Source organism: Pomacea canaliculata, linkage group LG4 (assembly GCF_003073045.1).
Source record: "Pomacea canaliculata isolate SZHN2017 linkage group LG4, ASM307304v1, whole genome shotgun sequence".
Classification (NCBI taxonomy): Eukaryota; Metazoa; Mollusca; class Gastropoda; order Architaenioglossa; family Ampullariidae; genus Pomacea; species Pomacea canaliculata.
In genome coordinates, this window is record NC_037593.1 from 29733353 (window position 1) to 29741095 (window position 7743).

General features: G+C 43.5%; 1 long non-coding RNA gene across 1 annotated transcript; it reads left to right on the forward strand.

Moving 5' to 3' along the window:
* The first annotated feature begins 854 nt into the window (after nt 1–854).
* On the forward strand, nt 855–7088 carry LOC112563217. The gene is made up of 3 exons (XR_003098984.1): nt 855–1385; nt 2913–3043; nt 4081–7088. It is a non-coding gene; the product is annotated as an uncharacterized LOC112563217 (long non-coding RNA).
* Nucleotides 7089–7743: the final 655 nt, after the last annotated feature.

Genomic DNA, 7743 nt, shown 5'->3' on the forward strand with positions numbered 1-7743 from the left:
AGGAGGTGGGTCTTTGTCGAACCTTTGTCGAACTTTCCGCTGGCGCTCACTCCAGGGGCTGGTGGGTCAAGGGTGGTGCAGGGGTTCGATTCGGCGTGGGTCCAGTCTGCACCTTGTCCCTGTGACCCCTTGTGACTTCTCTTGACCCCAGGAGGGAAGACTAGTGTCACGAAGTGCGTTTAGGTCAGTTGGTGACGATGGATTCAAACTCTTGTAGCCGAGGATGGATCCCGAGCTACCTGCAAATTTCAGACATCAGAGATTTCTCTCAACAACTTGGCAAACCTTCTTTTATCTTCCAGTTCTTGAGTGTCCCGTGACTCTACCCCCAACACATGCTCCCTAAACTGATAGGCGACTTGCTGATAACTACAGAATAATAATTATAGTTTAACTCTTGCTGGTTTCTTGAGAGAGGCGCGGTGATACAACCAGGTGGGTTTTAAAAAAAAAAATTAAGATGAAGTCCTGGGTTCGATTCTCAATAGTTATACATATTACATGTATTAAAAGTTTAATTTTGGTTCTTTGTTTTGTTTCTGTGGGCTGTATTCATGTTTTAGCTGTATCAAAAGTGTACATCTAGCGTTACTAAATGATAAGATTGGGTTAGGGTTAGACTAGAGTTAGGGTTTGAGAGTGATCACAACATGGTAAAGACAATAATCGAGTTTCTGCTCAGACATGAGGGAAGAGTCGCCGACCGAACCTTTGAGACCCAACCGTGGAAACCTAGTGTGTGGTGTATGTGTGTACTGACACTCGGTCCTGAACATTTGACTTGTTTTTCGCCATTCATCAATAGCTCGTGACAGCCGTGCCAATAAATATATCAGGTAGACGACCTCTTCATGTTTTTGTCCTACTAACCTTTATTATTTAATAAATAAATAAAAGATACTCCTCTGTTGTGAGTGTTGGGATCGAGGGATGGCGACAGGTGACAGGGGACCTACCTGTAAAGGACAGTTGCGGACGTTGACCTACAGATGAACAAACCATTTACTCGCCAACCCGAAGGGAAAACGAGAGTTGGCGAGGATCTATCCCCTTCATGTTTTGCTTTGCATTTATATATGTATACACAAAGGATAGAGTCTCCCGGAAGCTGCTGGTTTTTCGTGTGAATAAGTAAACAGTGGAGACCGGGCATCCGCCTGTTAACCTTTGACCCCCACTACCAACCCCGCGCAGCTTCCTTGTCGTTTACGAGCTGCATTGTAACTGCCTGGTCACAAACTAAACAAGTTTTGTTTGCTTTTTATTTTTCTAGCTCTTCGTCTTTCAAGAGGAGAACGATTACCATGATATAACGAGAAGGACTGTATGATGCAGTTGCTGCTGGTGGTGATGTTTACGTGAGAGAGAGAGAAGGGAAAAGAAAGGTGAGCTGGTGTGAGCAGAAAGCAGAAAGTACAAATTGTAATAACGTCAAGGATCGTTATTGTCACGTGTAATCATTTAGCTAACAAGCTCCAGTACATTTTTGTAATTGAATTCAGATAAATTCTCAACTAGACTTGACCTTCCTGCCCTCGAGAGGATTTTTTCTTGTGTCAGAGAGAGAAAAAAAATACCCAAGACTCAAGTTCTTTATTGTTAGGTCATTGACCCTTAAAATTGAATTCGTGAGCTTTGCGCACCAGGGCAACCACGCCATTCTATTGTGAACAGTATTGGAGTATGAGCAATGGCATAGGAGCCAGGGCGACAAGGGGACAGCCACCCCCAAAAAAAGATACTGAGGGACAAGAATATTTATCTCTCCCCCCCACACACACTCTACCCGGCCCAATTCTTGAGTTATGATTCCTCACAAAAAAAAAAAAAGTAGAAGAGCTGAGAGAGAGAGAGACAAATCACAAATCTTTATTTACGAGGGTAACACAATAAGCAAAAGCTATGTTTTTTTACATCTAGCCCTCGATCTATAGAAAGAAAAAAAACAAACAAACAATATTTTACTGCAAAACAAAGGCATTAATCAAAGAGCACTTAGTGTTGTTGTTTTTTTTGGTTTTTTTTTTTTTTTGGTTTTTGGCACACTGACTGGCAAACCTTGAATGTGATTACCGTGATGTAAAAGTTTATCTTAGTCTGAATATTACATAATTTCTTGAGATTACGATAACCAGGTGAGTCAATTATAAATTAATTTTATTTCTCCTTAAATGTCGCTTTGTCACTTATAACTGAAAACTTGTAATGCTTCCACCGTGCACGAGCATGGCTACACTCATACACCCCTTCCTTTCTTCCGAAATGAGCGAGTGTGAGGGTCAGTATGGATTCGCCCCCTGCCCCCTTCCAAAGCCGACATCTTCTCATCTTCCTACAGATAAGCAACACAACACGTCACATAGTAAACAAGTCTATAAGGGAACACAATCTCGTACGCAGATGCATAATTATATATTATAAGAGAGAGAGAATGGAAGAGAGTGGTTCTGAGCATGTCTATGTTAGCAGTAGACCATGCTGTGATGTGCATTCAATTTTCTTTTTTTTTTCGCTGTGTACTGCTAGCAACAGGGAAGTTGTAAACAACGTGAAGAGACATGCTTCACGCGCATCCCCATCCTCTACCCACCCACACATCCCACGACACAGAGCTTGATTATTCTCCGGCTCTGACCTCATTTCTAAGAGTACGAAAGATTGCTACATTTCTGGGAAAGCACTTGGCATGAGCGTTCGTATGTATTTTTAAGCTTGTACACACGTGCGAGCAAGAAAGCCAGATCTCTCAGTATCATAACTATTTATAGTAAAATATGCAAGGGGGAGGGGTAGCTATATCTTGCTCTACCCTTTGCTCGAGGGAGCTCCCTTAGCCCTCCATCTCTTGAACAGTGTTACAGACTTTCATCCTTCGTTCCTCCCTCCGAGTTTTTTTTTTTTCTTTTTTCCAGTTTGCCGACAGCATCTGCATGGCTTCACCTTGGCGAGGCTCTGCGAGAAGACCGGTGACTGACCCTAGTAAAGGTCATCGACCTTTCGCTACGTCAAGGTCGTCGGCATGGCTTCAGCAGGTCATGATGAGGTCAGCTGCACTCTAAGGTCGTGCAAGCTTATCTCTCGCTTGTGCCAAACTCTCACCACACACACATGCATACTCTCTTCCCTATCTCACACCCCTTTCTCTCTTTTTCCATCTTTCTCTCTATCAGCGCGATTAACTTCAGTGCAGGAATTCGCTGTTCGAAACCCGAGTTGCGTCAGCTGCAGGAAAAGTTCATTTAACTGAAAAACCTGAGTTGTTTGGGGTTTTTTTTCCCCAAGGGAAGGAGATAGTTAAGCTGTTTCCACATAATACCCTGTCTTAGACACGGCAAGCCACTTACAGTTCACATCGCATACAGGCACGAGACCACGAGACCTTTGGCTTAAGTGTTTATACTCGCTGTCTTCTGTCCTTCCTATCTTTCTTTACCTTAGGTGTTTATATACTCGGTGTCTTCTGTCCTTCCTATCCTTCTTAAGTGTTTATATACTCGCTGTCTTCTGTCCTTCCTATATCCTTCTTTACCTTAAGTGTTTATGTTGTCTTTTCTCCTTCCCGCCTTCGCTAGCTCAACATCAGGGGAAGAGATGTGAGGAGAGAAGGGTGGCTGAAACCCAACCATACACGCAGGTTCAGTCCTATCCAAAAATTTGTTTCCTTTTTCTTACTTATTTCGTGGTATAAGTGCAGGGAGAAATTTAGCCCTAAACAGTAAACCAAAACATCATACAACAAACGTGAAACATTTTCTACAATTAATCTTCATCAATTCTCATGTGCACACACCCTCCCAGTCCATCCTCCCCCATATGTTACTGTTGTCTGGAATAACGATCACAAAGAAGTAAGTTAGCGGTGGTCAGTGCCTAGAAGTGAAGACAAAATATGTCCATGAGACTTCAGTTACATTTGTTACATATTTGACTTATCAAATACAATTTCACGCCGGTTATTGACAGCCGACTATCTCGTTGTGTGATAAGATAGACATTTTTAGAAAGTATACCTGATTGTTGTTTGATTCATGATTTCGGTCTGTTTGTGTCCTTGACTCGCGATTTGTGTTTGAACACCAGGTGGGAGGAACGCGATGCAGATCCATCAGGTGGGAGGATCGCGATGCAGATCCATCGGGTGGGAGGAACACGATGCAGATCCATCAGGTGGGAGGATGGCGATGCACACCATCTTGTATCTGACCAACCACATGTGCTGTAGTTGCATTCACCAAGACGTCAGCAGCAGATGTTCTACATCACAACCACCCGTTTCTTCTTGAGACCGAATACCCGGCATGCTTTAGCCCTTCTCTAGGAACAACAAATATCGTGGTTTCACGTTCCTTCCGGCGGGGATGCGAGCAGGTGCATTTATATATCATGGAGGTTTACCGTAGGTATATGCATCCACCCTTCAGATTTCTCAAACAACTTTCGAATCTGGAATCCCTCTAGACGTACTCGAGAACACTATATGTATATACACTAATGTCCAGATGTTAGATGTCTTCGTACATTAACGTCATGTGAACGGATACCGCCAATAGAAAGTCGAGAAACTCAGCCACCAAGATGACCGAAAAAAGTGAGGGTGGATTGGAGAAAATGAAAATATCAGTGAAAAAGACTGCCAACGTTTAAACGAAAAAAGTCTTAAAACAACGATATCATTGATGTCCATCGAGGTATAATATACTTACAAGGGTTAGTATTAGCGCGACCTCAATGCTGACCCCAGTTAGAACTCTCTAGGACTTGAGAGTCTTCATGCGATGACTTCCGGAACACAGTTACGACCACCAACGACTGTTTTAATAGCTGATCGCGGAAAGCAAAGAAAAAAAAAGAGACTTGGTTATGTGACCGGCGACATGAGGCGTCCTCGACTTGACTAGCATCTCTGATACTGTTTCTTTTCTTCAGGAGAGTTATGTGCTCTTGTCTAGACTCCGTCGTGCGTTATTCCCGTTTTGTTGCCTTGCTAAAAGTTTTCTGCGACGCAGGATACCACGATCCAAAAAAAGCAGCATTCATTAGTCCAGACTGTTGATACGCAGACCGAGAGGGCAGAGGTTAGTGAAAGAGTTCCCACCATCCCCTCAGGATGCTATGGCTATGCCCGATCCTGTCCAGCCTCTCCATTGCCGCTGTTGCTGTCGCCATGATGTGGGTATCTGTCGTGGAGCTGCCTTCTTTGGAGAACGTGACTTCCAAGTATGTAAAGCTGTTGATTTCTTCCAGCTGTACACCGTTCATGTAGATATATCTGGGATGGAAGTGCGATGGATATGAAGTTTTTCACGCATGATGTTCTCCAAGACGATGTTGAACAGTACAGCTTATTTAGGTCTTACTCTTAACGGACGCCAACTGCCGTGAAACACAAACTTATGATTAAATGATCAAATGACATAATTATTTAATTGCCTGAAGGAACATTTTTAGGTGCATTCATTATAGTAACTGCACATCATTATGTTAATTGCTGAGCTCACGCCCGCCCCCGGTGTCCCCCAAGAAGAGGACAGATTGTGTGTTTGGGGGTGTGTGTGGCCGCATCTGTAAGGCGCGTGAACAATGTGTCAGGAATGTGAAGGCATGTGTTTGTAGTGTGACCTAGTTGCATAGGCACGCTGTTGTTTTTCTTTATTTAGCACCTGCTAACTGGGTCGGCTGCTTCGCGGAGCTTTTAGTCTGGGGTCAGCAAACTTCTAAGCATTGGAGCGGGACGGTAAAATACCCCAAACCCACTAGGTGACTACACAACAAACCTAGTGATAGTGGAATGGACAACAAATGAGTACACAATGGCCTTCACTTACAGAATTTATTGTGTAAAGTGAAGCTGCTTGAATTCGCTCACAATACAACTTGTTGCTCTGACATCTTTGGCTTCATTAAAACTGTGTATTATTTTTTTCATGCCGGAATAACTACCCTGGTATAGTTCAATAAATTTGACATTCTCTCTTCTATTTTTCTTGCTTCACCTTCCTATACCTCCCTTCCTTCCCAACCTGTTGCTTTCTGTGCCCTCCCTCTGTCTTCCTCTCCGACTGCGTTGGTCAGTTACATGGACTGTATTACGCTAGTTAATTACCTGGACTGGATTACGCTCCTTGATTACGTGGACTGGATTATGCTCCTTGATTACATGGACTGGATTATGCTAGTTGATTACATGGACTGGATTGCATTGGTCACGATGGCCTCTACCAGCAGATGAAGTGCTGCTGCCTGCTGCTCTCCCCCCTGCTGCGCCATGCAGCTGTTGATATGTTGCTGTTGTTGCACAGCCACCAGCCTCCCTATTGCCTCTGATGTGTTGGTTTGTTTAATGAGTCACGCAGTCGGTGTTATCTGTGATTGTTTACCGAGCCACAATCCCCGGGGTGTACACATTGCCTTTAATATTGTATTCTAGTGGTGCAGGCAGCGCTGTACATGTTGCGTGTAATGTCTAAACTATTGTCCATATTACATGTCTCTTATTGTTCACATAATTTTTTTTACATTTATATTATGGCACACCTACCGGTGTCCTTATTAGTTTTGTCATTTATGTTGCTGACACATTCATTTGTCGTATCGTGCTTGTTATTGTAACCGTCAGAAAAAATCATCACGATGCGGTTTTGCCCCAGCCCGCAGATGTTCCCTCTTTCTACTCTAACGGCATTGTTTTAGAAGTGCATTCTCTGTATCAACAATGACAACAATGCAGCCTTGTCTGGCGTAACAACTGAGTCGTTCCATAGCGAAAAACATGTAGCAAAGCACGTGACCGGGGGTGAGCGGTAGCGCAGTTGATGCGTTGTGAACGAGACCTGCTGAACGAGACCACGCACACACAGAGAAGAGTACACTGTAGTTCATTCTTTAAAAATGGTAATTAAAAAGGACAGATGAAAAGAGTCAACAAAAGAGAGCAGGGAAAACATGTCAACTCGACAAGAACATTTGTTAAAGGGAGGGAGAACATGCGTGGTAGCGTTGTTGAGAACATACATAAATAAAAATTTATGTAAATGGGTATAAGTGAAAGAGTTTATGGGCGTGTGGGGGGTGAGGTTGGGAGGAGACAGACAGACAGACGAACAAAAAAAAAAAAAGGAGAAAAATTCAGTATTGTTATCTGCGTGTGCTTTTATTTTTCCATAGTTGGATGGATGCGTGTGAGATAGACAGTAAACGCCTTGTGTGTGCGTATGTGTTTGTGAATGCGTTTGTTTGTATGTTTGTGCCTCACCCGATGACTTTTGAGATAACTTTTTGTAGAGTGCGACTGCATTCAGCTTTGGTGGACCCGAGCAGGCAATTCTTGAACTTAAAAGGTCACGTAACTGACCCTGGATTAGAGGGTCTGTGTCCGAGATGGAGGAACGATACAAAGAAACTGATGGAGGGGAGGGATTCTCTCGATTGATGCGAAGGAGTGGTGCTGACAGGAAAGAGCAAGATGCTCTGAGAAGCGAATGCACGCGAGGCCAAAGGTTGTGACCCCACCACCAGGTCAAAGCAGGTCGCCCTTACATGTGGAGGCAGAAAAGATTCCCCAGATGCCAGCATCGCGGAAGTTGCAGCTCCCAAACACAAAGGAGGAAATTAGAATCGATTTCTCCAACGCTCTGATTTCAAATAAAGTTTTTTTTCTCTTCCTCTGGTTAATTTTTATTGAAAAAACTTAATCGCACGCTTGCTCTTTGATGAACGGTTGGCATCCCAGAAGGCAATTCGTTC